We start from the raw sequence: 23,653 nt of genomic DNA on the forward strand, positions 1-23,653 counted from the left end.
CCATAGATCTTTGTTGCGGAGATATGTGGTACCTGTTGTTCCATCTGTTGATCCTCCTGCCCCGGTGTTGGTTGAGGGGGAGTTGGAATATGTGGTTGAGAAGATTTTGGATTCTCGTTTTTCGAGGCGGAGGCTTCAGTATCTTGTCAAGTGGAAGGGTTATGGCCAGGAGGATAATTCTTGGGTGGTTGCCTCCGATGTCCATGCTGCCGATTTGGTTCGTGCTTTTCATTTGGCTCGTCCTGATCGTCCTGGGGGCTCTGGTGAGGGTTCGGTGACCCCTCCTCAAGGGGGGGGTACTGTTGTGAATTCTGCTCTTGGGCTCCCTCCGGTGGTTGTAAGTAGCATTTTTGTGAATTCTGCTCTTGGGCTCCCTCCTGTGGTTTTGAGTGGTATGGCTGCTTCTTGGATTTAGCATCAGCAGCTGTTTTCACTGATCGTCTTACTGGCTCGGCTATTTTAGTCTGGCCTTATCCCTCAATCAATGCCAGTTGTCAATTGTCCCAGCTTGCAGTCACGGCTCTTTGGATGTCTCTGACACTCTGACCAGTTCAGCAAAGCTAAGTCCTTGCTTGTCCTTTTGCAGTTCACTTGTTGTGGACTTATTGTTCAGTACTTTCTATGTTTTGCTCATTTGTCCAGCTTATCAGTATGGATCTATTCAGCTATGCTGGAAGCTCTGGGCAGCAGAGTTTGCCCTCCACACCTTTAGTCAGGTGTGGAGATTTTTGCATTTCTCTGCGGTGGACTTTTTCCTAGTTTTTATTACTGACCGCACAGTGTACTTTCCTTTACTAAATCTATCTAGCTAGGGGTGGCCTCCTTTGCTTGTTTCATACTACATATGTAATTTCCTTCTCCTCTCACAGTCATTATTTGTGGGGGGCTGTCCTATCCTTTGGGGATTTTCTCTGAGGCAAGATAGCTTTCCTCTTTCTACCTTTAGGGGTAGCGAGTTCTCCGGCTGTGACGAGGTGTCCAGGGAGTGACATGAACATCCCACGGCTACTGCTAGTGTTTGTGTTAAGATTAGGGATTGCGGTCTGTATAGTTACCACCTGCTCAGAGCTAGTCGCATGTCGCTCCCAAATCACCAGACCATAACAGTCCTTACTCCCTCGGTGTTTCGGCTACCGGGATTTTGCGCCTCAGAAGGAGGCAGCCTGAGCGGGGCTGGTCCCCTTCTGGTATCCTCTCCTTTGCTTCGACTTCCTTCACGCTCGCTGCAATACAATTCTGTCTTTCAATATATCTTTCTGGGAGCTGCAGCTCTGAGGGCATGCACAGCTCCTTGAACCTTCTGTCCTCCTTAGACTACTGTCTGGAACTCCTAACAGAACTCCTGACTGGAGCTCTGTCAGGAACTGACTCCTGTCTGGAACTGACTAAGGGTACCGTCTCACAGTGGCACTTTGGTCGCTACGACGGCACGATCCGTGATGTTGCAGCGTAGCTTGATTATCGCTCCAGCGTCGTAGATTATGGTCACACTTTGCAATGCACGGCGCTGGAGCGATAATTTCATGACGTATTTGCGATGTAGAAGCCGTTGGTTACTGTGCGCACATCGTATACAACCTTTGTCACACGATGCAATCATGCCGCCACAGCGGGACACTTGACGACGAAAGAAAGTTTCAAACGATCTGCTACGACGTACGATTCTCAGCGGGGTCCCTGATCGCAGTAGCGCGTCAGACACAGCGATATCGTATGAATATCGCTGGAACGTCACGGATCGTGCCGTCGTAGCGACCAAAGTGCCACTGTGAGACAGTACCCTAACTTTCCCTACAGACTACCAGTTATATATATATGGGGAGTGACCTAATAAATAGGAGCAGAAGCTCCCCCTGGTGGCCTGGAGTGTGAAATGTGTTGCATTTTGTGATATCTGGATGCAGTTGTCCTTCTTTGCCTCCAAACGTAGCATCACTCTCCCCGAGACAAAAGCAATACCACTGTGACGACCAGGACCCTGGGGCGCCGCACACCCACCAAGCTAGGGAACGTATTGTTTTTGAGGAGATTTTTAAGTGCTTTTCTAAATCTCCCTTTAAGCGAGACTCTGCTTCTAGTATCTCCTATTGGAGATCCCTGGTATGACTGTGGGCCCATTGGACCGCTGGAATACAGGCTGTCATTGATCCTAGGACATTGCTTTGCGTAAGGTGATGACCGGGGATCCCCTCAGTTGTGCTACTAGTTGTGTCACGTTCAAAATTTTCCCCCCCGGGAGACGGCATTCTTGCCTGTTTGAGTCTATCCTTATCCCTAAGTACTGTAGTACTTGGGTTGGGGGGATTCTGGATTTTGCTAGGTTCAACATCCAACCTAGATTTGTCAGGGATGTCATCACTTTGTCCAGCTGTTGACTGCAATGGAGAGAGGACTCGCCAATTACCAGGAGGTCGTCCAGATATGGAACGATTAGTATATTTTGCTCTCTTATGTGAGCCATGACCTCCGCCATTAGTTTCGTAAAAACCCTCGGGGCTATGGCTAGGCCGAAGGGGGGGGGGGCTCTGAATGGGTAATGTTTTAACTCCCCTTGCATCATTACCGCCACCCTGAGGAATCTTTGGTGATCTAAATGGATGGGCACATGGTAATATGCGTCCTTTAAATCGATGACAGTCATGAAACAAGACGGATAAAGCGTTCTCACACATTTTCATTGTCTCCATTTTGAAACTTTGAGTCACCAAGTATTTGTTCAGTTTTTTCAAATTTATGATTGTCCTGTAAGTTCCATCCGGTTTTGTCCGGAGAAATAGAGGGGAGTAAAACCTTGTGCCTTTCTCCCCCTGTGGGACTTCCTGCAGGACGTTCTTTGTTAAAAGACTCTGTATTTCTTTTTGGAGGGCTAGGTGTTCGGCCTCCATTTTCATTTGTGGGGTTATGACAAAGTGATGGGATGGGACAGTGTGGAATTTCAGCTTTAGCCCTGTTCTTATTATGTTTAATATCCATACGCTGCCTGATATTTTTTCTCAGGCTGGAAGAAAGTAGGTTAACCTCCAATCCCACCTGGGGCACACCTTCATTGGGGTTGTCTTTTGTTGTCGGGTTTGTTGAACATGAAGCCTTTCCCCTTAAATCTTTTGTCCTCCCATCCCTCTTTTTGATTTTTAGGGGGCTTCCTGCGTATAAATCTTCTGCCCCGAAAGGGCCGAGTATAGGACTGGTTGGGAAACCCCGGGAAGGCCTTTTTCTTATCCCCTGCCTTTTCAAGAATATCGTCTAGGGTTGGCCCAAATAAGAATTCCCCTTCACAGGGAATGGAGCATAGACCTTGCCGCTAGCCTAACTGAGTCTGTAGAGGTGTCCGCTAAGAACACAGCTGCTCCTTTCATTATTGAGACCGAGTCCAAAATTGATTCTCTGGGGGATTTATGTTTTAATTGTGACTCTAGGTGGTCTAGCCACACCATTAAGGCTCTGGCAGTGCACGTAGCAGCTATGGCTGGTTTCAATCCTGCCCCGGCAGCCTCCCAAGAGCCTTTTAAAAATATCTCATGGGGTCCTTCAGGGTCCCCATGTCTTCAAAAGGCAAGGCACTTTTGCAATAGCAACATCTAATTTTGGCGCTTTTCCCCAGAAAGAACAGACAGGATCATCGAAGGAGTATTTTCTCTTTGGGGTTAAGAGGACTTTTTTTTATCTGGCCTTTTCCATTCCTTTTTTATTAAAGATTGTATTTTCTCATTTAATGGAAATGCTCTCCGTTTCCTTTGCCCTAGGCCGCCAAACATTAAGTTGTGCCGTTTTTTTTGGGCCGAGACTCTACCAGCCCCATTATTGCTCTAACTGCCTTTACTAAGGCATCAGTTTCTTCGACCCCCCCCCTCCGAGGATGAAGATGATGAGGGTGAAGAGAGTGAACTGTTTGAACTGGAACGGTCGCTATCTTCCTCACTAGAACTTACGTAATTCTGGGGATCTATGTCTGGATTTACGCTTTCTTTTTGAACTTTTGACCCCTTTAAGCGCGTCTTCCACCTGGGTTTTGATCAGCTCTTTTAAGTCAGATGCAAATCTTGGGGACTCTTCACATATGGTATTTTCTATGCACGTAGTACAGAGCTTTTTCACCCAGGTAGTGGGTAGCTCCACAGAACAGATTGCACATACTCTGTGACTGGTTTTTGCGGTACACACTTCTTTCCCTAAGAACTAAACCCCATTTAGAAGATGAACTTTCACGGAGGTCACTTACCCTCCTGCTGTAAGGGGAATACCGGTTCTGGCGTAGGAGTTGTCTCCACGACTTGAACCGCTGCTGGTCTTTCAGATCCACCGGAGCCTCTGCTGCCCTGGGATCCTGAACGGCGATGCTGGGAAGAGGCATCTCCTTGCTGCTGTCGCTGCTGCGGGTGATGGTGCTGCTGCTGTTGGCGGTGCTTCTTTGGAGGGGACTGCAGGGCCTGCTCAGCCGATTGCTCTTGATCACTCATGGTGAAATCGAGCACCGGATCCTGCAATTGCCTGTCCTTTAATCCCCACCATGCGGGCGGTGCGCCGCAGCACCAATTACCAAGTAATGCAGCACGCCGCCCCGGAAACACCTCTTGCGCCTGCGCACTCTGGATTGCCCAGAGATGCTTTGCGGACGACGTGCGGGCGGCTCACTTTCCCGGCATCTGGCCTCCAGGAGGGAGCATCGGAAGCACCGGGAGCAACCGCTGATGCCCCGTTAGTCGCGGCGCTTCCTTGTAGGTAGCCGCCGCCACCATCCTCTCCTGGGCCACAGATGGACCGGCGGCATAGCGCCAGGTGACCGCCGCCACCTATTACCGGCCATTGTAGTCTCTAGGGGGAGGCAGTCTGGATCGTGCTTCACTGCCTCTCCCTCCGCCCACCCACGGGGCCCGCCGACCCCGGACTCGTGGCCTTCGGGGAGAGAAGAAACCACCAGGTCCGAGGCAGGGCTCCCCGCTGCCTAGATCGGCCCGATGGACCCCCGGCATCCTACGACGATCAGGTATGCTGCAGGTTCCCCGTCAGGGACAGGAAACCGAAGTGATGTGGGAGAGAGGTACCGCCTTTTTCACCTGTAGGTTTCCTGTCCCTGAGGGCGGATCCCTCTCTCCGTGGTGCAGTCATGGGGGAAAGAGAAATGTAATTAAGAAATGATGGTTAACGGGAAAAGTAGCGATCAAGATAAGGTCTGGAAGACCAAGCTAAATTTCAGTGAGCTGCTCGTCAGACTCCTAAAGAGGCAAATCAGAACCCCAGCTTGACTGCAAAAACATTAAGAAAGATTTAGCAGACTCTGGAGTTGTGGTATGTTGTTCTACTGTTCACAGACACCTGCACAAATATTACCTTCATGGAAGAGTCATCAGAAAAAAACCTCACCTGCATCCTCACCATAAAATTCAGCATCAGAAGTATGCAAAAGAACATCTAAACAAGTCAGATGCATTTTAGAAACACGTCCTGTGGACTGATAAGGTTAAAATGAGGTTAAACTAGAACTCTATGGTGATCAAAGGTATGCGTGTTGGACTTTTATCCGGTTACTGAACTGCATTCGGGTTCTGGACTATTTTATCCTTTGTGTGGTGGATCGTATATGGACCATTCGTATTTTTGCCTAAATAAAGGTCTTGGAATTGTTTACTATACTCTTGCTCTGTTGATTGTGTGGTACCGGAGAAGGACCCCGTGACAACTGGTGGCAAGCAGAGGGATCAACAGAGTGTAACCTAATGGAGAACCACACAAAGAGTGAGTACAGAAATTGGACTGTATGCAGTTTACAGGAGAGAGCCAGAGACCTGGATCCCCACCCGGGATCCCCACCCCAAAAAGCCAGTGAGTGGTGTGGTACAAAGAAGAGATGGCGGTTCTGGGCCCAGGCATCTCTCAGGAGTACAAGGAGAAGGCTGCCCGGGCACAGCGGAGACAAGAAGCAGTGGAGATCGAAATAGGGAGTAATGCAATATGGAGTGTAAACCCCACGATCCGGGAGCCTGTACGGATCACCAGGACAGACTTTAAGCCATTTGATGAGGTTTCCGGAGATGTGGAGGGGTTCTTCAAGGACTTTGAGCAGCAGTGTGCTGTGATGGAGGTGCCTCACTCTGGCTGGATGCGTTTGTTAGTGGGACTCCTGAACAGTAGCATGGCGGAGGCTTACCGAACCACTGATTCCCAGTAGAACCGGGATTATAACATTGTAAAGCGGACTATTCTGGATTACCATGCTATCACTCCAGACTCATATAGGGCAAAGTTCCGAGACCTCCCTTGCACCACGGGGGGATCGTTTAGGATGTATGCACATAAGATGTCCCAGGCATGTCGGAGATGGCTGGAAGCAGAAAACGCCTTTACTGTGGAAGATGTTATACAGGCGTTCCTTATAGAACAATTTCTTGCCAATTTCCCCCGCAGAGGTACGGGAATGGGTCCGGGAGCGCATGCCGTGTACCGTGGATAGAGCTGCAGCCCTGGCAGATGAAGCCCTTACTATCCGGCCTCAATGGAAGAGGCTTCTGGAAAATGAACCACGGCCTTCTCCCACACCCTGTCCCCCTCCGATTATATCTGCCCTTCCACCTACTCGCAAGCTGATGACAATCACGCCTCACAATCCTGGGCCCCAACAGTTCTGACCACAACCTGGGGGTATCACAGACAGGAGATGTTATAGGTGTGGGCAACCTGGACATTTGCAGACTGGCTGTCCCTCAAGGATGCGGAGGGAGCCCCACCTCGTCCAGTACATCTTGTGCACTCCATCCCGCCTGAGGAAGAGCTACCACCACCACCCCCACCAGAGTGGACCACCGACCACAGCACCATAGATACCCCTCCTGGAGTGTATGGACTCCGGCCTTTGTCCATCAGAAATACAGAGCAATGGCACTGCCACCTGCAGGATGTCTTAATTGATGGATACAAAGTGTCGGGATTTAGAGACACGGGGGCATTCCCGACTATCGCTGACCCCCGTGTGGTTCGACCCATGGCAATTCACCAGGGCCTGGGAATTCCCATTGTCCTGGCGGGGGGTGTTTTCAAATATATACAGCGAGCTTTGGTACGTTTGGATTATGGTTTTGGGGAAAAAAAACGTGTTGGATTGGAGTTATGGGAGGACTTCCTTCAGATATCCTCCTTGGAAATGACATTGGGGAGTTACAAAGTCATTTTATGGGAGCAGAAGGTCCGTGGGCCTCTCACTCTTCTGAAAGAACAATTGGAGGGAGATATCGCAGATACCGAAACGCCCATCATTTCCTACGTTCTAGAGTTCAGAGACTCTCGCCCAGCTAGCTACCTTGGCTAATGAACATCAGCAAACGGCCCAGTCCAGTCAAAAAGCCTGGTATAACCATAAAGCCAGGACCCGGGAATTTATGGACAAGGGCTCATGATTATTGCAACCCCTGCCACTGTACAAGGAACTAAAAACTATGGAGCAACGTGGGCTAAAGTGAGCAGGCCAGAGGTCTGTGTAGACCTCATAGCGTGCTCACTTATTATGAGGGGGGAGAGGTTGTGATGGTGTGATATGCTATGTGGGCATCATTTTTGTGTATATTTCTATTTTACTTATTTTCATGGTGTTCTCTTGTAGAAGGAGTTATTTGCTAATTGATGAATGGCTGTTGCTGCCATCTGATATCAGCTCCCACAGTACTGTATGCTAATGACATGTTGACCTAGCTTGTTGAAACAATGAGCCCCTGAGACCTTCCCCTCTCCTGACCTGTGAATGAGGAGGGGGACTTGTAAATATCAGGGAGTTGAGAGACAGATCAGTCCTGTGTGGAATGATTGTGTGTTCAGAGCATCTCAGAGAGAAAGAAGATTATATGGACTATGCAATCCTCTGTCTGCTGGATTGTTGGACTTTTATCCTGTTACTGAACTGCATTCGGGTTCTGGACTATTTTATACTTTGTGTGGTGGATCGTATATGGACCTTTCGTATTTTTTCCCTAAATAAAGGTCTTGGAATCGTTTACTATACTCTTGCTCTGTTGATGGTGTGGTACCGGAGAAGGACCCCGTGACACCCTCAAACAAGAATTGAAAGACTCTTGGCTGGCTACAAAAATAGTTTACAAGCTGCAATACTTATTTATTTTTTTAAAGTGCTACCAACCAATGCAGGGTGCCCAAACTTTTGCATTGACCCATTTTCCTTTTAGAAATCATTTAATCTTTAACTTGCTTAACTGTTCACAATATGTCATTTTGTCCAGGGGTGCCCAAACGTTTACATGCCACTGTACTTTTTTTGTCTGTAGTGTTTTGGTATACTATTGGTTGATCCTTTAAATATGGTGATGCTCTGTAAGAAGCTGCCCACCATTTATAGGTTACATTATAAAAGAAAGACTCCACAAAAGCAACTGCAAAGATGCTCTCATATCTCAAAAGTTAAAACAGTCTTTTAAGTCCCTCGGTAGCAAAAGCGCCTGCAGCTGTTGTACACTGTCCTTTAATGGTCAAGTAAAGTTTATAAATAAGAGCCAACGTCCATCATCAAGCCATATTTTAACCTAGGTGGGCATGTTTGACCAACCTCCACACTTTCCCTCCATACTCCTGTAAGGAGATTGACACATTTCCCCTTGAAGAATAATAGAGGGTAAAAGTATTTTGATGTGTAATGTGAACTGTGACATGCGTTATGGTGTTGGTGCTGTGTTCTGCCCGACAGTAGGGAGAGCTAGAATTAAGTTTGGGACTAGCCCAGAGTGGGAGGGGCCATGGTGAAGGGACCGATAGGGCGCAGTGTGCGTAGAAAGAAGACCTAAGGTCTGATCAGGGAGTAGTGCCGTGTGACGTGGGTGTCCCTAATGTGAGAGGAGACTGACAGAAGATAGTGACATTCCCAGTAAAAGGAAGAGGAGAAGTGACCAAAAGTCAGAGTGACAGATAAGAAACAGCTCCAGGGGGAAGGACGACTCGCAGTACAACACAGTTTATAACTCCAAGAGATAACGGGCCAAGACTGGACAGAATATGTGAGACAAAAAGTGACCCAGGCGGGAGTTCCACACAGTCAGTGTAACAGGAGAAACGTACCAAGCCATACTGGTAATCTAGAGGTGGAAAGAAGACACAGAACCGTGGGTTGAGAATAGGACTCTTGCTAACTGGACTGTAGTACTGAGCTGGGTTGTGGTGAAGTAGAGAGGAACGGTGAAGATACAGGACAGACTAGTAAAGAAGGTATTGAAACAGTGTAAAATGCTCTGTTTTGTGAAGGAAATGTTCAAGTTGTGTACTCGCTATCTACTGTATGTAATCCCCACCAAGTTATCGTTTGGTAAAAAGTTTATTTTTGACTGGTGGTCTCCCTCATTGCACTGTCAAACATCTGGTACTGGCCAACCAAAGTCAGTTACATGCAGCCTGCAAGGGTGAAGCGCCCTCACAGCACAAGTTCACACACCCAGCCAGGATCCCCACCTTCATGTAATGTGTCGGGGCATAAGAGATGAGCCCCTCGCCCATGGCTACCACCCCACGCCATGTTACACCCATCCAAAAAGTCAACTCTATTGATAGGCAGTAGTTTCAGCAGTCATGTGATTTTGATTAAAAAAAAATATTATTATGAGGATTATGATTAGAGTAACTTTAACCCCTTTACCCCCAAGGGTGGTTTGCACGTTAATGACCGGGCCAATTTTTACAATTCTGACCACTGTCCCTTTATGAGGTTATAACTCTGGAACGTGTCAACGGATTCTGATGACTGACATTGTTTTCTCGTGACATATTGTACTTCATGATAGTGGTAAAATTTCTTTGATATTACCTGCGTTTATTTGTGAGAAAAAAAAAAAAAGAAATTTGGTGAAAATTTCACAATTTTCCAACTTTGAATTTGGACGCCCTTAAATCACAGAGATATATCACACAAAATACTTAGTAAGTAGCATTTCCCACATGTCTACTTTACATCAGCACAATTTTGGAACCAACATTTTTTTACTATGAGGGAGTCATAAGGGTTAAAAGTTGACCAGCAATTTCTAATTTTCACTTTTTTTTTTTTTTTTTTTTTTTTTTTTAGGGACATCACATTTGAAGATAGAAAATACCCAAGTGTGACACCATTCTAAAACTGCACCCCTCAAGGTGCTCAAAACCACATTCAAGAAGTTTATTAACCCTTCAGGTATTTCACAGGAATTTTTGGAATGTTAAAAAAAAAAAAAAAGAAAAAAAATGAACATTGAACTTTTTTTCACAAAAAATTTACTTCAGCTCCAATTTATTTTACCAAGGGCAACAGGAGTAATTGGACCCCAAAAGTTGTTGTACAATTTGTTCTGAGTATGCAGATACCCCATATGTGGGGGTAAACCACTGCTTAGGCGCATGGCAGAGCTCGGAAGTGAAGGAGCGCCGTTTGACTTTTCTATGCAAAATTGACTGGAATTGAGATGGGACGCCATGTCGCGTTTGGAGAGCCCCTGATGTGCCTAAACAGTGGAAACCCCCCAATTCTAACTGAAACCCTATCCCAAACACACCCCTAATCCTAACCAATCCCCTAACCCAAACAAGCCCCTAACCCCAATCCCAACCATACCCCTAACCCCAACACATCCCTAACCCTAACCACACCCATAACCCTGACACTCCCTAACCCTAATACCAACCGTAAATGTAATCCAAACCTTAACCCCAACCCTAATGGGAAAATGGAAATAACTATTTTTTAAAAATTTTATTATTTTTCCCTAAGGTAGGGGGTGATAATGGGGGGGCTTGATTTACAATTTATAGCGGATTTTTTAGCAGATTTTTATGATTGGCAGTTGTCACCCAATAAAAGACTCTTTGGAGACACAAAAAACAATTTTTTGCAATACATTGTGAGCTATAATTTTTACATATTTTGGTCCACAGAGTCATGTGAGGTCTTGTTTTTTGCTTGACGAGTTGACTTTTTTTTTTTTTTTTTTTTATCTATCGGTACCATTTTCGGGCATGTGACATTTTTTGATCGCTTTTTATTCTGATTTTTATGAGGCAGAATAAGCAAAAACCAGCAATTCATGGATTTCTTTGGAAGGGGGGGGGTTTATACCGTTGCACGTTTGGTAAAATTGGTAAAGCAGTTTTATTCTTCGGGTCAGTACGATTACAGCGATACCTCATTTACATAATTTGTTTATGTTTTGGCGCTTTTATACGTTAACTATTTTATATTAAAAAAAATTATTTTCGTATCGCTTTATTCTGAGGACTAGAACTTATTTTTTCACTGATGATGCTGTATAGCGGCTCGTTTTTGCGGGACAAGATGATGTTTTCAGCGGCACCATGTTTTTTTAATATCCGTCTTTTTGATCGCGTGTTTGGCAGTATGATAATAAAGCGTTTTTTGGCTCTTTTTTATGGTGTTCACTGAAGGGGTTAACTAGTGGGACAGTTTTATAGGTCGGGTCGTTACGGATGTGGAAATACTAAATGTGTAATTTTTTTTTTTTTTTATTTAGATAAAGAAATGTATTTATTGGAATAATACTTTTAATTTTTTTCTTTATTTAGGATTTTTTTTTACTTTGTCCCAGGGTGGGACATCACTGTATAGTGTCAGATCGTTGATCTGACACTTTGCAATGCACTGTGTCAAATCAGCGATCTGACAGGCACTGCAGAAGGCAAGCCACCTCCCTGCAGGACCCAGAAGGAGCCCTGCGGCCATTTTGGATCCGGGGCCTGCAGGGAGGAGGACGGAGGAGACCCTCGGAGCAACGCAATCACATCGCGTTGCTCCAAGGGTCTCAGGGAAGCACGCAGGGAGCCCCTTCCCTGCGCGATGCTTCCCTATGCCGCCAGAACGCTGCGCTCATGTTTGAACATAGTGCCGGATGTCAGCTGTGATAGTCAGCTGACACCCGGCCCCGATCGGCCACGTTCCCCCTGTGAGCGCAGCTGATCGGTGATGACGTACTATCCCGTCTTTAGTCATATGGGCCCATACCACCTCGACGGGATAGTACGTCCCATGTCAGAAAGGGGTTAAGAGTTTGGATCCTCTCAGAGTCCGTTTTCCAAGCAAGTGGATCACTCACCTTCCCGACTGTGGTGGACAACAAAATTTGAGGAACCAACCAAGTTACCTTCTCTCTTGCGAGTATTTCAGTACTGGTAGTAAAAATAAAGACGCACAAACGCAATTAGTCAGTCATACAATATTTTATTCTTATAAAGGACGTGTACATAAAAATAACACTCGGCAAGTTTAACACAGACATCAAATTCACAATACACTTATGTGTTAGTTTACACCATGCTACACACTTTATTTGGCAAAGTGCTGTATTTTTAATTTTATTTATTTATTTTTTTATACTCACAGAACCATACATAATCACTCCACCCTAAAAAAACAACAAACCTCCGGAAAACACAACATAGTCAACCGTTTAAGAGGATGTGGCTCAAAAACAAAGCTGCCGTCTATGCATAGTTGCACTTATATGTATACAAACACACTCACACACAGTTATCCTTGGAAATATCCCTTTTTTTAGGTCTTCAAGTTCTTACAGGTAGTAACGAGATTGTAAAAATCCAGAAATATCATACTAATAACAGTCAAGTTAGTCAAACCAAAATACGAAAATACAAAAACACCATTTGCATTTTTTTTTGACAACCATCTGTACCAACTGGCCACATCCAAGATCCCACTACTCTCCACGAAGGGTTCACTACATGTGGTTACCCATAGTGCCCGCTCTCGGTTCAAGTGGTCAAATCACGTACTTGGGCTTTTTTTTCACACTAAAGTGATGGTTTCCTTCTATAGAGTAATGGCATCTAGGCCGGATCCATTTTCGGTCAGATGTTGATGAATCCTGATGGACCACAGATGAACATTGCTTCAGCCCAAGTTACTCTTGCCATGAAAAATACCCAAAAATCCAAACAAAAAGGGATTAACGCAATTGTGAACAAAGATTTAGTGCAAGAGCATAGCATGTGCAAGTAGACAGTAGTTACGGTAATTTCCAACAAAACCAGCAACAGGCATGAAAATCCTAGCTGGGTCATGATGATTAGGCTACAGTGACTACTGCAGGTCACTAGGTGGAAACTTTCCTTCAGAAAGAATCTGATCTGATGCAACATATATGAAAAAAAAAAAAAATAGAAAAATGCACAGGTTTGCGTTCAGGGAGCCTGAACCGCGGCACAGAGTTCCTGCCGTTTTAGATTTTAAACCAATGTACACAGTGCGTGCCAAATTGTGCCTCTATGTGGCACATTATTAGACCTCAAATTTCCTCTAAGAGCAATGCTTCTTTGGCAGAATACCTGATGAAATATGCCACCACTGTTATAAAAATTTTTTCATTCTGTGTGCGAAACTGAAGGCATTTGGGAGGTAGAGACACTATAGATTACTTCTACTGGTGCCATATTAAGGCTGGGCACACTATAGAGCTTGTACGGTGGTATAATGTGGCCGATTGTATGAGCATTCAAACTCTCCATACCTGGGCAACTTCAATTCCCAGTTAAAGCTCCTTTATAAGCTTCTATTAACTGCTGCTCAACAAAGTTCCATTCTCTGCATTCTAACTGTCTGCTTATGGAACTTTCCCTGTCGAAGTCCAAGACTTGGGAGTTGAGAGTCTCAGACAGAATATCCAGTATATGACTGTTTGAATATTGTGCACTGATCTTTGCTGAGCAACAGCTGAAAGCAGCTTCTAAAGAACATGAAATGGACATGAAACAGCACTGCAGAATAGTGTTTGGAAGAGGTTCCGATACCAGACCTTTGGATCTGGGGGAAAAAAAAATAAAAAATATCTAAGTTTTTATGTTTGGGTTTGCGCAACTCTACTCTTTACACCTACTCTGCTTTTAGGGCCACTAACCCACCCATACATAATGAGTTAAACCGGTGGCTAATAGCCATTAACCATTTTGTAGATTATTCAGAAAGGAGATTTCTCTGCTGACCATCCTAGGCTTTGGTTGTTATTGACAACTTAAGATGGACGTTTTCCTAAACAAGAAATTAGGAAATCAAAGCCCGACCTGATTTACCCTGCCTATATTTTTAGGGGAATCTGTCACCAGGTTATCGCTAACCTATCTGAGAACAGCACAATGCATGCAGAGACCCAAATTCCAATGATGTGTCAGTTACTGGGCTGTTTGCTGCTGTTTTGATTAAAAACAGTTTATCTGCTGCAAATTTAGCAGTTCTCTGAGGCTATGTGCACACGCTGCGGATTTTGCTGTGGATCCGCAGCGGTTTCCCATGCATTTACAGTACCATGTAAAGCTATGGGAAATTAAATACGCAGTGCACATGCTGCGGAAAAAAACGCGCGGAAACGCAGCGGTTTATTTTCCGCAGCATAGCAATTCTTTGTGCGGAATCCGCAGCGGTTTTTCACCTGCTCCAATAGGAAACTACAGGTGAAAAACCGCAGCGGAAACCGCAATAAAAACCGCGATAAATCCGCAGTAAGAACAGCAGCGGTTTTGCACTGCGGATTTATCAAAACTGCTGTGGAAAATTCCGCAATGGAATCCGCAGCGTGTGCACATGGCCTAAATGTTGAGCTCTGTATAACCCCCCCCCCACTCCAATGATTGACAGGTGTATCGTTTTTTTATTTTTGAACATTATGCATAAGCAGAAAGCTGTCAGTGATTGGGCAAGGTTGGACTAGCTGGCAGCAGGTTTACTAGTCTTCTAGTGATTATCTCCTGCTGAATAAATTACAGCAAGCAGCCCACTAAGTGATACATCGCTGGAATCATGCCCCAACATTATGTTGCTCTCAGATTAGGTAGTAAAACTTGGGCGACAGATTCTCTCAATCTCCTCTCGCAACCCCATCAAACTGGCGGACTCAGACATTAGATTGACACTAGCTATGGGGACACAAGACTGTAAAGCTGAATTCAGAAGGCTCTTAAACACAATCTGAGTGAGAACCATAATTCTAGGCAGTCCGCAGGTGTCCTGACCAAACGCCGCAGCCTCATAGGTATACATGGGCCTGGTGAGCGAGTTAGGAGACCCAAGGCCAGTCCCGAAGCGGTGGTCTGTATTGGGACCATTATATACGGATGTCTGAATTTGGCCTACGACTTCTACTTGGGCAGTGAATTGGCCAAATAAACAATCAAAGAAATGCTCGTTTCTGACCATTGCCCCAAGTAAACCCTGAGTAGTAAGTCCGAAATAATACATTATATATTGGCAGCATTTCTCTCCAACATAATCAGAGAAGTAATGACAACAATGATGGGGGGGAGGAACAAATGATCATTCCTACAAACGTCCTTCAAAGACCGCTAGGTGAAAATGGTGAACCTTCAAGTGAATTAAAGGCAGGTTATCATCTACCAGTGTAAAATAACAGATCCTGAATAAATATCCCAATAATGTCACTAAACTCCTGGTTCTGTGTGAGAGGCGAATATCATATGACCTAAACAAATATGAAATCTAAAATCATACTAAATCCAGAAAACATTTACTTAAACTAGAAAATAAAATAAAAAAAAGTTACAAAATATATAATAGTCTTACTTTCCATGCTATTCTAGGTTAGGAAAATGCTACATTATAGGCATAGTAGAAATATAAATAGTAGAAAACACCACGCTGTGTTCTCTTAACTCTTTACCACAATTGTAAGTCCAGGAAACACGATAAAGGTTATCCGCCATGCTCAGGTCCTAACCAAGTGTCTTCGAAAATTGTTTGAGTCCCCGCGGCTGCAACACATGCAGGGATGGTCTAACAAACAGGCAAGCCCTCCATGTGTGGAGTCTGTCGAACAGCCGCGAGACATGCAGCCGCAGGGACTCGAACATAGTATTTGAGCACGCCGAAGACACTCTGTTAGGACCTGAGCATGGCAGATAACACCTTATCTGAACATGTTCGCTCATCACTAAACACGATCCATATATCCTACAATTTGTATATTTTACTAGAGTCCTGGGCCATGTCAAATGCTCAGTAACATAACAATCCTTTAGGATGCATTTATGGCACCAATATGCAGATGACACCGGCAGCTAAACCCAACCGGAGTCGCCATGAGGTTTCCCTATGAACTACAGTTGGCCATAGACTTGGGTTAAGTTCCTACGATTCGTGTTTTGGTGAGTTTTTGATGCTGTGCATCTTCGTGTGGATTTTTCTCATTGAGTTTAAATAGGACCAGAAAACAGATTTGAAAAAAAAAAAAAAAAAAAAAAAAACAGATTTAAATTATTATATCCCAGAAAGAGGTAAAAAACCACAGCATCCAAAACACACACACACACACAAAGAAATGCGGCAGAAAATATGCAACATCAGATCTTAAGTAGTCATCGTAGAAACTTAGCCGTAAGATAAGCGCTATGTGAAGTCATCTATTTGGGTGGGATTGGGCGACCATCTGCTGTATGGGGGCTTCTCAACTGACTCCCTGTGACATTTCAGAGGAAAGAAAAACCCGATCTTTGTTTAATTTTGACATGAAGACTGCTTTGTTTCATCTCATAACATACTACGGGAGAAGTCTGACAATGGCTTAAAAAAAAAAAAAAATAAAAAAAAAAAAAAAAAAGGGGGTTGTCTGTCTTTGGGGACAAAATTTTTTTTTTGGGGGGAATGCTGTTCCCATAAGGTTGCGGCCAACATTTAAGCAGCTTTATCAAACTTGATCTGCACCACACTTGTAATTTAGGAGGTGTAGGACTTCATTTTCTACCTCTAGGACAGTTCAAATTTACTAAGACAATATAGAATTTTTGTCTCACATTTTTTTGTTTGCATCTTATCTATACGATCTCTCCCGGGCTAAACAGTTCTTTAATACAATGGACCACAATCGGGTTCACAACAAGCAACATAATCCGCAAGTCACATTAACCAGCCACAATTTTTTTTTTTTTTTTTTTTAAAAAGAGGATATAAATCTGACTAGCAGCAGAGGGGTTAACGAACAAGGACATGACAAAGCATAATGGGCGTCTGCGTGGTAATGGCATGTATACAGGCAGCGTGCAGCTCCGACAGCTGTCAGCACCTCCCGCCACCTATGATGCTCAGCTCATTAGCCATGCAGGGGACATTACAACTTTACGGACAGTCGGCAGGTGTCATACACAACTGTGTAAGCAGAGGAGAAAAGCGTGAAATGTAACTTCCCGTGATGGGGGAGACCGTAGACAACTCCTATATCAGTAGGTCTAGTCCAAATATCTATTATATAGAGGGCGGGGGGATGGGGCCAACATTCTACAAAGCGATCCGTGCAGGAAAAAGTGGAGTAGCACCAAGAAGTGGCTAATATAATTATATAGTAGCCTTTTTTTCTTTGAAAAGTTTAAAAAAAAAACCAAGTTTGGGATGTACAGGTTTTAGCAATGCTTGGTAAAAAAAAAAAAAAAAAAAAAGAAAAAACTAACTAATTAAAAAACAGTATGTGTATTTTCATGTTCTAAGAAAAATAAAAAACCCAAACATTAAGTCCCCCAAGTAAATGGTGTCTAATTTTGGGAATGAAGTCTGCGCGGCACGATCATTTGGAAACCTCAATTTCAGTGCAGATGTTTTTGTTCCTCCACTTGCCGCCATCTGCTTGGAAATCTACGCTGAACAGTCTGCTCTATAGAATCGCCCTCCATTCAGAGGGGCCGGCGGCTCGGCTACATTCAGATGAAGATCTCGGCACCCTACTGTGACTCAATGAGAACCTTCAGATCGGCAGTAATTAGGATCAGAAAGACTATGCACTTCTAGAGCAACACGTCTCAGCTCTGCAGCCTGGAAGATAGTCACTATATAATCTAAGCATCCCCAAGTTCTAGACACCTCATTAGAATATACAGCACTGAATATGAACGGTTAAAAGAGGTCCTCTCCATTGGGCTACTTTTACGTCATCATATTTATTGGTCCAAGTTCTGTCTGTAAAAAAATACAATATCAAAATATACAATAAATTTTTGTATCACACGAACGGCATTGGAACACCCTCCCATAAAATTAAGGGTCTCTCGGACTGGTTTTGCTTGTGTTCAGATGCCCAGAGTTACACCTACTGGGTAAAGGGAAGCGTATTCAGACGACTAATTATATCTAGGACAGTGGTGGCTAATAATATATTCAGGGGGTATACTGGCCAATTTCTTATTCGGGGAGAAGGGGCAAAGTGGTAATTGTACATGTTTAGGGGGGCACCGATTACTGATTGTTCAGTGAGCTTCTGAAATGGGGTATTAACCACAGGCAGGCAAACATGTAGCCCCTCGCCGGTAATTCAACGCCGTGCATCATGAAGTGGAAATAGACATTTACTACTGCTTAAGATTATAGTGGAAGGTGTAGTTTCAGACAGCACAAATTTAGGAATGCATACAGTCCTGTACAAAGCCTGGGGCTGGATGCACTAAGATGAGTTTCACACTGGTCATACCAAACAGTCGTTTAATGTTAGCAGTGTCCTCCCTTATTATGGATATTGCCCTCCTTTACTACATACATTATTCTCATTTCTAATATACAGAATCTAATGTCTGTGGTTTGGATTGATTTCGGGGTCTCATGTTTGGTTTTTGAGGTGTGACGAATGGCATCATAAGTACTATTTTCTAAGTTAAATGCCATAGGGTGGGTGTTTCATATATAGGTGATGCACAAGGGACATTTCTGGGTGTGCCAATGCAGATGCCTACTAAAAAACATCTCTGGAGCAGCCGTTACAGCAGCCCTGGTGATATGACTGCCCCACAATCATGTAAAATCAAATCTGATATAGATAAAAAGAAATATAGTTTTACAGAAAACAGCAATATATTCTTTTTAAAAAGGTTTTTTTACCCTGACCTTTTGCAACAGTAGAATTTCAGTCCCCAGGATGATCTATTTGGGAACATTTTTGTATAAGACGTGCGGTTTACAAATCCACATATCATATGATTGCAGTATACACACATTATATATGTCGGTATCCATAAAGGCTACTGTTATGCACTCAATATAGCCAGTCCAGGGCACATGAGCTCTCAGCAGAGGTTAAGGGCAGGGGTTGCAATAGCACCTGGGCCCCGGAGCCCAAAAAGTCCATTTGGCCCACAAGAAGAGACCAATCCTATTAAAGACTTGTAATAATTGGGGGCCTCTTTGGAGCTTTTACATCGGGGCCCATGAGCTTCAAGTTATGCCAGTGGCTCAAGTCTGTATACTGCAACATTTTGCACATCTACAGTAGCTCCTTCAAAGTGAAAAATAAGTCGGCAAATAACCTGGGCATTGGCGAGGCTTCTATAAGCTGGCATATCCACAGAAAGGCACTGCAGTGTGAAGGCTTCGGGGCGTCCCCTACATATAGGAAGTAGCTGTGGTACATATGTAGCTGTCAGTAATCAGGACTTCCTTTTAGTTTCCAGCAGATGCAGTCTCTAACCTAAGCCACATCTAAGCTCTGAAAACATGGCTACAAGGTTACCGCTAGATTAGAAGCACAAGAATAAACCGTAGATGCAAAAGTAAATAAGAACATAAAGTGGTCTGTTCAAGAAATGTTTCATGGTGAACTGGACACTAGACAATTGGCTGCAAAGTAGAATTAAAAAAAAAAAAAGTTTTTTTTAGTTAAAATTTTGCCTTTTTGTTGAGAAGATATTGCCAAATTACCAATCAACTAAAGTTAAGGCTACCATACTATAAACTTAATTCACAAGTTATGGCAGAAAATTCAACAAATTAGGGGGGGTGGTGAGATTCACCTATTTGGGATAATATATATTTTCAAGAGTTTAACAATATGGAGGGAACGGGGGAGTGGAAGGAAAGGGGCATTGGGCTGATGATCACCCTGTTAAGGCCAGAAGGAAGTGGGAGGCTGATTTGGGTGAGATAGATGATAGGTGGGAGTCTATTTTAGACAAGTGGATTTTCTTGGATAGTATTCACTGGGGGAGTTTCCTTCTGCCTCCTGTATGACACTGGCCAATCATAAGCAGGCAGCAACATAGAAGTGCAGAAGAACTAGTGATTATGCCATCAGGGTCACATGACCTAAGTCTACAGGTTCTGCCAGCCGGAGTGTGCAGCCTAAATAAGCCCGAATTAAATACTCAAGCACAGAATTGTGGAGCCATTAACTCCAGCTATTATTTCCGGATCTTCTGTACTGTGTAATAGATGTTCAGTGCTTAATTAAGCTGCACACTCTGACTGGCAGAGACTGTGGACTCAGGTCATGTGACCCTGAAGACATCACTGGTCCTTCCGCTCTTCTATGATGCAGCCTGATTATGATTGGCGAGCATCATACAGGAGGCTGAAGTACACACCCCCAGTGAATCCTATGCAATTTAACACACTTAGATTTAAAGTAAGGTTAACTCATTAGATGCCAAGTACTTCATTGATAATATCTCCGCAACGGAGAGGGAAAAAATAAAACAAATACAAACAAAAAACACACGTTTCTATTTCACTCTGCAGCCACTATTACATTGTGTGTCCAGTTCAACATGAAAAATTCGGCAAAAAAGGTAGTCTTTTATGAAGTTGATCTGTGTGTATCGATAGTGACTCCGTACATGGTGCAGTGTCACAAGTATTCATGAAGTCTGGTCTTTTCGAGTAGAATAGACCTTTATTATGTAATAGCCCTAGTAAGATATAATCCATAGAATACACAAAGCAGTGATTAAGTGGTCCATGTCAGCAATAACAAAGGACACCACTGAGTATTTTGTAGCGCCTGCAGAGTTGGATGCCCCCCATAGCTGGTGTGGATCACTTCTCTATGGAGCGTTGACCCAATACTAAAATCAATTTATATCAACCACACAGGCCTCAGTATCTCCTATGTGTCGTGCAGGACAGCGACTTGGAATAACTTTGTTCTGCTAAACCACTGGCCATCCAGACAAGACAGGTGCAGCCAAAACACATGTACGTTCAGCCCAGCTGAGAGTGCATGGGCTTTAAAAATGAGAGAGAAGAGAGAAACCTGTGGCCAGCCAGCTGGGAAACGTCTCATCTCCAGGGTCAAATGTTTGGATTCAAAACTGCCACAAACCCCAATAGATGATGCCAGTAGGAGGGTAGTGAGGCCCCCCATAGATATCAGACTGAGCCGATCCGGCAGACATCAGCTGAATTTAATCTATTGTGTATAGGACCTTAACCTTTCTATCAAGAACCATTTGTCCAGACTCCACCATAAACACTACCTTGGCTGAGACAACAAAAGAGGACATAGGATCGGGCATGCTAAAATCCAACAGGGCCAATCTCTAACCCCAACATCTGCTGTAGGACGACAGTCAATAGGACACAGGCATACACTAATCACCAGATAAATAAATGTTGTTCTCTCATACTATGGCTGTGTGCACACGTTGCGTTTTTTTCGAGTTTTTCGCTATAAAAAACGCATAACAAAAAAATGCATACATATGCATCCTATCATTTGCAATTTGTGCACATGATGCGTTTTTTTTCCGCGAAATAAACGCATCGCGGTAAAAAACGTAGCATGTTCATTAATTTTGCGGGGTTTTTTTTTTCGCATTTTTCCTGCTATATAATGCATTGGGAAAGCTCCGAAAAAAAAAAAGAAAAAGAAAAAAAAGCGCAAAAAAACCAACATGCAGTTTTCTTGCAGAAATGTCCGGTTTTCTTCAGGAATTTTCTGCAAGAAATTCTTACGTGTGCACATACCATTAATCTCCAGATTTTCTGCTGCTGTTTAACTTAATCTCCAAAAACAAAGGATCTGACGGACCAGTTTGTATGAGGGTTAGAAATAAATAAAAATAAATAAAATGAGAAAACATAAAACAAATAAAGAACAAACTCCTTCCACAACTTCTAGGTTCTCATCTTAAGTACTGAATTATTCATATGTTCGGCTGAATCGCTTTAACCCTGAGAACCGTTCCCAACATAAAACAATACTCAGACATTTACTGGTGACAGATCTGGAATTGGAGGATTCTGTCACGTAACAAATGGAAATATTGGTCAGAAAGCCAAAAATAAAAATTGCCAAAAAGGAGGCCTTCAGTAACCATCTGCACCTGTGCGGACAAGAGCACCCTAGGTCTGCAGATTTCTGCTCAGAATCGGCAGCACAGCTTTCTACTTTCATCTTTACCTTCTTCCACATGCAGTCTACTAAACTCAGCAGAGCAGGGTCTCCTGACTGCCCCATCTATGGCAGATGGAGAAGAAATGAGGATTGGGCATGTTGGACTTCAGCATGCCCAATCCTACTCTCCCAGGAAAATCAGCCAGGCATGGTCAGAAGGTCCCGGAACTGGCTCGTCTCCTACTTCCCTACTGTAGCCACTGTTGGGCTTTTTACAGCCATCATATATGTGAGTGGACGGCTGTATTTGGCAGTCCGACCATAGGGATTTATGGTAAGAAGTTTCCGACCTTAGAGCAACTAATCACAGTCCAGATTTCATTTTCCCAGTAGCGCCATATGAAAGGAAAATTGCTCTGTGACTGATCACTATAGGCAAGAAAACGTATGGCTGGACTGTTTCACTAAATCTGCTCCACCGGATGTTTGCATAGGGTCCCCGGAACGATGGAAGACATATGTCACCAATATAACGGCGGTATCCGGAAGGGACGGATCCTTAGTAACGGAGTTATAATGAGCAGAGAAGTAAATACAGAAAGGCTTTTACAGGGATAACCTACTGATCCCTACAATCAGCGCCACCCTGGTTTATTGGCCGTATCTGGTATTGCATTTCAGTCCCAATCAACCAAGTGGTTTCCAGGCCTCAACATCTTTTTACCAAACAGCAAAACAATGGTAAATAAAAAGAAAAATAAAACATTCCTTGTTCCCCCTGCCAGTTTCCATTTACCAGGCTGCAGAGTTCTTTTGCTTTCTCTACTAAAAAAAAAAACAAAAACTGTCATATGAGCAGAGAAGGGCTGTACAGTCACAGTTTGCCAAGATAATTATTGGGGTAAAACACACACACACACAAAAAAAAAAAAAAGTGTTGTAGTTTCTCAGCAGCTAATGATTTATAACTTATGTAAAACAAAATATGAAATGTTGCACTACAAGTGTAAGAGAGAAAACGATAAATAATGGACATCTTACTGGTCAGGAATATTCAAGGAAAAAGAGAAAAATGGAAAGCTTTTGATGTTGCAGATTTTCTGCGCCTATTAAGTTCCGTGCGTTTTTTATAGCTGCACTTTCCTCTATTGTTTGTTTTTGATGACATACCAAGCAGCATTGTTTAAAACATAGTTCCTGGTATTTGGCTTTGACAAAACGTTATTGATAGTCATGTGTGGATTACATGCGTTTCTCCCGTGGAAATGCACATGTACGTTTTTTGGGGGGGTTTTTTACCTGCAGATTTTCCAAAGTAAGTCTATGGGAAAAATCCACACAGAAATCCCAGTGTACCCGCAATTCGCACGCAGAGGATTCGAAACACGCGCCGCAGGTCAGTTCACACTGCGTAAAAAAGAATATAGAAATCCCATCCACTTTACTGGAACCGTAAGACACCGCAAAAATATGCAAAATAAAAAAAAATGACCAAAAACTCATCGCGTAAATGTAACCCAAGAGGAAAATCTCTGCGCTACAGTTTTTGAAGCAGAAGAGGCAACAGGAAAATGCTG

At 43.8% G+C, this 23,653-nt stretch overlaps 1 long non-coding RNA gene across 1 annotated transcript in view; it reads left to right on the forward strand.

Annotated features, from left to right (window-relative positions):
• The window catches only part of LOC143781468 (uncharacterized), a 47,581-nt gene extending 24,111 nt beyond the window's left edge, over positions 1–23,470 (forward strand). The window contains exon 3 of the long non-coding RNA XR_013216727.1: positions 23,382–23,470. This is a non-coding gene — a long non-coding RNA (uncharacterized LOC143781468). The remainder of the gene's footprint in view (positions 1–23,381) is intronic.
• The last annotated feature ends 183 nt before the right edge of the window (positions 23,471–23,653 follow it).

This window comes from Ranitomeya variabilis, chromosome 6 (assembly GCF_051348905.1).
Source record: "Ranitomeya variabilis isolate aRanVar5 chromosome 6, aRanVar5.hap1, whole genome shotgun sequence".
Taxonomy (NCBI): Eukaryota; Metazoa; Chordata; class Amphibia; order Anura; family Dendrobatidae; genus Ranitomeya; species Ranitomeya variabilis.